This window comes from Cicer arietinum, chromosome 3 (assembly GCF_000331145.2).
Source record: "Cicer arietinum cultivar CDC Frontier isolate Library 1 chromosome 3, Cicar.CDCFrontier_v2.0, whole genome shotgun sequence".
Classification (NCBI taxonomy): domain Eukaryota; kingdom Viridiplantae; phylum Streptophyta; class Magnoliopsida; order Fabales; family Fabaceae; genus Cicer; species Cicer arietinum.
The window spans coordinates 8,333,957-8,340,529 of NC_021162.2; the positions used below are offsets into that span (position 1 = coordinate 8,333,957).

The 6,573-nt window shown below is 31.6% G+C and overlaps 2 non-coding genes across 2 annotated transcripts; both read left to right on the plus strand.

Annotated features, from left to right (window-relative positions):
• The first annotated feature begins 5,342 nt into the window (after positions 1–5,342).
• Positions 5,343–5,438, plus strand: LOC113785931 (small nucleolar RNA Z103). Its single transcript, XR_003472111.1, has one exon. It is a non-coding gene; the product is annotated as a small nucleolar RNA Z103 (small nucleolar RNA).
• Positions 5,439–5,535: 97 nt separating this feature from the next.
• LOC113785930 (small nucleolar RNA Z103) lies at positions 5,536–5,633 on the plus strand. Its single transcript, XR_003472110.1, has one exon. It is a non-coding gene; the product is annotated as a small nucleolar RNA Z103 (small nucleolar RNA).
• The last annotated feature ends 940 nt before the right edge of the window (positions 5,634–6,573 follow it).

A 6,573-nucleotide genomic window follows, 5' to 3' on the forward strand; every position in this document is an offset into this window, starting at 1 on the left:
TTAACTCATACATCTGAGGGACTAGATCCGACTTGAATTATCACTTATAATGAGATGAAAACGTTTATAATGATAGAGTTTCTATGCTGCCAGATTTTCTACACTTTGTAAAATATGCAGGTTGCTATCTATATTGAATTTCTCTTCCTCTATTTTGTAAGTCTTGCTTTTATATACAGTTAGTTTACAGTTTTAGAGTAACTAACTAACTAAGGAAGTTACAAGTAGTTAAAGCTAACTAACTAATTGTCCAAAATAGTTTGACTTCTTAATTGAGTACTACTTTTAACAATTAATGATGCCAATTTTGTTTTATATTTTTGTCCTCAACTCAAAATTTTCAAATAGTAGGTGTTGGGTTACTCATGAGACTCATATAATAATTTTTTTAAAGATCCATTGGAGAAATATAATGATTGGTTGAAAAAAAAAATTAATTAAGAATCTATTACATTAAATAGAGTTCAGATTTTAAAAATAGTTTTGAAATTTTTTCGAGTCGCACAACGGAAAAATATATTTTAGAAAATATTGGACTCGGGTATATATGTGTATTGGAATTCGTATTCGAAAGTATGATAATATTGAAATCACTTAACACAAAAACAATGACAATATAAACAAGAAATCATGATTTTCAATAAGAATCAAATCTAGGTAAAACAAAATTTCTCTCTCAACAATTGAAATCTAGATTAAGTTCAAAAACATAAATTTCTAATATCATAATCTTTCTATCAATTATGGCACAAAATGGAAAATCACCACAAAAATCGATAATAACAAAATCAATTTACAAAGTAATTCCTATAAATTAAAGAGTGAACGAAATAAGAAATCACATGATGATTTATTGGTTCCTCTATTTTGTTCTCTGAATGTAGAATACGTTTATTCTCGATTCAATGAAATCAGAGTTTCTTTCTTTAATTTTTAATTTTAAACGTTTACAAGATCATTGAACAATTTTTACATACACCTGAACACTAATCCATTATTCCTAAACACTTTTGAATAATTTTTTTGGAACAATCCTTTAAAAATTATGAATCAAATCTTCAAGATGAAGATCCCACTTCAAACCTTGCAAGATAGAATCAAGAGAAACCTCTCTAGAACTCTGAAGATCTTCCCTTTTCATTCCTTCAATATGACATCCACTGATATCTCGTCAATGATTTGTATTTGGAATAGATACCCAAAGAAACGATACACCATCGATGTTGTTTTCCAGCACCAAATCATTATTGCACACACGACTTGAACAATAAAGTGTTTTCAGTCTAAGTTATGATCTTGAATGCATGAGTTTGTGGAATGGGTGAAAATATTCTTAGGTTCTAAGATGATTTGAAATGCTTACATATGATTCACGAAAAATATTGACCAAAGTAAAATGTAAAATAACAACTTTGTAACTGTTATAACTACCAAAAAGTCAAGTTTGCGGATTTGGTAAGTCGATTCACAAGGTTGTGAATTGATTGGCATGAGTCGTGAAATCAATTTTTGAAGTCTGCAACTTGTGTGAATTGATTCACACCACTGTAAGTCGACTTGCAAAACCTCTTGTGTTGAGGTAAGCCAACTTATATGACAAGTAAGTCGATTCACATGTCTAAGACTTCAATAGAATGAAGTTTTGATGTCTATAAGTTAATTCATAAGTCATTAAGTCGATTTATAAAGTTAAAAATCATTTAGAAAAAGTTTTTAACGTATTTCAAAGTGTGTCAATGCAATATAAATATGATATAAAGCTAATGCATTCTAAAACAACATGAAACAAAATTTGTGCATGCTAAAACATTCTTTTTCATGAACTCTTTCTAATTCAAGTAGCATTTCCAAGAGATTGAAAATCGAAAAAAGAAAACACAGATCATCTAACTAATTTTGACATATCTCAAAACACTAAGTCTAAACTAACTAGGAGATCCTTATAGTTACATATATAGTAAAAGATGATTGAAACAATACATGTTGAAATTGTCTCACATTGCCTAGAATTATAAAAGAAGAGATATGTCAATGCTATATATATGAGCTCTAGTTCCTTACAAGATGCACCAGTCAACAATATTTGAAACTTGTATATGATTTTCTTCCTCTCTCTTATACTTTTTTGTTAGAGTGTTGTTAGATGTAATTTAGATATTTTCTTTGGATGATGTGTGTGTAATGGACCAATGGGTGTTTAAGACAAGTTTATATGTTGTAAACAATTTCACATAGTATCTTCTATGTTGACATTGATGCAAAGTGTACCGTGACTATGAGATTATGTCAATTGTTGTAGAACTTTCTAGGAAAGCCAACATAAAAGTGGCACCATAAATTTTCAATTCGATTTATGCTATGTAGATATAATTATTGGAGTAGTTTAACTTCAAAAGGAAATTCATGTAGTGGTTTAGCTTTAAGTAGAAATTATTGAAGTGGTTTTGTTGAGGAAAAATCCCAAATTAATATTTTGAAGATAATCAAATAAGTTAATTAATTTCTAATTATGATTTTAATTTGTGTTTCTATTTTGAGTGTATAATTCGAACATAGGTAATTATATACAACTATAGAACAACACAATATCATTCTAGTGTACACAAGATCATTCTGGTATATAAAAGAACATTCTGATTAATAAGAGCAGTAGTCTAGAAAAACCAAGATCATTATGGTTTTTGATAGTATCAACCTTATCAAACAAAATCATTCTGGACAATTCGTTTTAAAGAAAAAAATAAAATAAATTATTTCCCAAAATACATATCTTAAGTGAAACAAATATATATATATCAAGGCAACTCACAACCATGATCTAGCCCAAAAGGTTAAAAGAAACAAAACAACATCAAGAACAATAATAAAATCAATCTCTAGATTGATGGCCTATGAACAAGTACGACTAGGACAACAAGGATAAAAAAGACATTGATTTTGCACCTTTGCAGAAAGTCCAACTTGTGTACACAACATAAATACTGGCACCAAACAGCTGTTAAATGATCTCAATCACAATATTCACTCAAGCACAAACGAATAACGTTCTGGTTACAAAACATGAACGTTCTAGATAAAATAGAACACATGTTTATTAAAACATCACTTTAAACAACTGAATTAGTAAAAGTTATATGTGTTGTCATCAAATTTATCACGCCTATAAGAAGAACCTCAAGGTGAAGACAACAACAACAGTTTCAAGTGAATCAATTAATCACTTAAACAACCATACTTGAGAAATCAAAGCTCTTCAATCCAACAAAAGATCACATTCTCTTTCACTAGATTCAAGGAAGAAATGTGATTGACATTGCTCTCATTCTTCTTGTGATTGACATTGCTACTTCAATTGGCATCAGAGTCTGCTTCTAAGGATTAAGACTCAAAAAGTGTTAAGAGGAAAAAATTCAAGAAGCAATGTCATAAGCTAAGTATATATTTGAAGAAGAATAATCAATTAGACCACCTTACTTTGATGGTACAGACTACTACTTTTGGAAAAATAAGGTGCAACTATTCCTAAAATCACAAGATATAGGGATGTGACACATCATAACAGATGAAAACTTTATACCAAGAATTGTTCAAAATATTCAACATATGTTGAAAAGAAAGAAACAGATTGGATAACATAAGACAAAACTAAGGTACTTCTAAATTTTAAAACTCGATTTTTTTTCTTGTGTTTTGAGTAGGAAAGAAAGAGAAAGAGTTTATGATTGTGATACGGCTACAAACCCATCACGAAGGAACTAACCATGTCAAGGAAAAAATAATTAATATTGGCGTACAAAATTTTGAAATGTTTGAGATGAATAAAGGAGAAACCATTGATGAAATGCATTCAAGATTTACAACCATAGTAATTGATTAGAATTGAGAGGCTAGGATATGTTGTGAAGGGATATATATTGGGTATTGAGCTCCCTTCCTATGTGGAGAAAGACTCAAATTTTATAGCACATGTGTCTCACTTATTTAAGTGGAGAATGATCTGATTAGGGTTGTAAGAGAGACTATTTTAAAAGAAAGACAGTCGCCGAAAGAGAAAAGAGAAGAGTAAACCATATTCCCGATTTTTTCAAATCAGTCTCAACAAAGCATCGATTGCGCATTCATTAATCGTTGGATCGAGCTGATTTTTTAACAGAAGATTCAAAATATACAAGTATTCGTTTTCAACGGTCGGATCAGTGAAATGATGTAGGAAAGGGAGGAATTTGGCTTGCACATAGTAGGTTTTTGGGTGTTTTTCTTCTTCTTACTTTACATTTGTAAGCTTCAATGTTTTCTTATTTTGGCTGATCGTAGACACCATTTGTGCATCATTTTGAGACTATCTTGTACCTTTATTTGATTATAATTAGGCATGGCATTTGAACCCGAACTGCCCCGCATCCACCCCGCATTTAACGGGGAAAAACCGTTTTTAATGGATGCGGGTGCGGGTGCGGATTTTCCCCGTTTTTCAAAGTTACGGGCGGGTGCGGGGACGGGTTTCATCAAATCCGCTCCGCACCCGCACCCGCACCCACCCGACATAAATACAATTACTTAAATACCCTTACATCTTTTAAAATAGTAACAAAACCCTAATTTTATCAATCTTCCTTCTTTTTCCTAGCTTGCTGCCACCGTCCACCTCCACCCTCACTTTTTCTGTCCCGACCGTCCTCCCTCCTCTTCGTGCGCCGCCTTCGTCATCCTTGGTGTACACAGCTGTAGGTTGCCTTGGGGTTTCTGCATTGAGCGATCTCGTCAAAGAGGTATTGAAACACCGTCATTCCCTGAAATGTTGATTTTTTATCTTGAGAGCGTGGTGACCATGATCTAAATTGCAGTGTGATAGTGTTGCTTTACGATTGTTCAAATCGTGTAAAATTGTGGACAAATACAATCTCGATGTGATTGTAGATATCTTCTAAACCTTGAGGGGTTCATTGCTTTACGATTCATATTGGAGCATTATTGTTTTCCTCTGGCTATATTCATTAGCCTTGAGGGATTCATTGTTGTAATGCTAAAATTGATTTTTTTTAGGAATTATTTAGGCTTCTTGTGCTGTTCGTAATGTGCTTGGAGTTTGGATTATTCCTACATCTTATATAAATGTCTCTTGCCAACTTTTTTCCTTCATCATGTATGGTCTAAGTAAATCATATATTTAGTAGTGTTGGTTTCTCTACGTAATTAACTTTGCTTAGATGACTTTTTTTTGTACTTTAAACGTATTTAATGAGACAACTGGTTAATTTTGTGTTTGTTTATTGTATTTTGAAGACATATTTATCCTCTCTATGATATTCATGATAGTGTCTATTAGTATGTTTCATTGTAATGTGGAATTGATGATTATTTCCCCAGATGATCGAATCTGAACATACTGTGCGAATTTTTTTCTCTTTAGAGAAATCAAGCCTAATAATCTGATCCATATTTTCATTCTTAAAATGTTTTCCATGTTTATATTTTCATTGTGAATATACATTCATCTGCTCTTTTTATAATATTGTTTTTATTTTGCTTTCCAAGATGGATGTGATGATTATTTCCCCAGATGATCGAAGCTGAACATTCTGTGCGATTTTTTTTTTCTTTTTTGAGAAATCAAGCCAAATAATCTGATCCATATTTGCATGTACAAATTGGTTATGGTTATGTTTTGTATTTATCCTTATAATTCATATTGGAGAATTAAGCAAAGGGGAATTAAGCAAAGGAGAATTAATCATCTTTGAACTGATTATGCTTTGATTCGGTTGTTTATAGAAATTTGTTCTTCCTTTTTCTGCATTTTTATGTGGTGAATTGGCGATTTAATATTTTTCTTGTTGTCTGAGTGTTAATTAGTGTATAGAAATTTGGAAACTTTGAAAAAAAAGGCCATTTAGGTCTAATTCCTGCTAATGGTTATGAATGGTTAGTATGTATGACTACCTGAAAATTATGGATTTAATTTGACTACATGATAAATTTTTTAAGAAATATATGTGTGTGTGTGTGAGTGTATAACTTATTTATCAATTTAATTTATTTTTATGTGCAACTTTACAGAATATATAAATGGAAATTGAAGGCACATCATCTCAACCACTACCATGTCAACTTACTTCAGAAGAAAGTTCACATCAACCAACTATGAATGAAAGTTGTAATCCGTTAACTAATGTTTCTACGCCAAATGAAACTGTGCAAACACCACACGATGAGACAAATGATAATATGACAGATGAAATACCCGAAGATCGTAACAATAGACTTACAAGTATTGTATGGGATCATTTTACAAAGGTCAAAGTTGATGGAAAAGAAAAAGCTAAATGTAATTATTGCAAGAAATTGCTTGGTGGGAGAGCAAGAGACGGGACCTCACACTTGCGCGGACATATGAAAATATGTACTCCACGTTTTTCTACCATGAGACATAATAACGAACAAACATTTCTTACTGCTAAGGTCTTGCAAGGTAAAAAGGAGTTGGGGACTGGAATTTATGATGCTGAAAATGCTAGGAAAGAGCTTGCACATGCAATTATTTTGCATGAATATCCACTTTCAATAGTGGAGCAT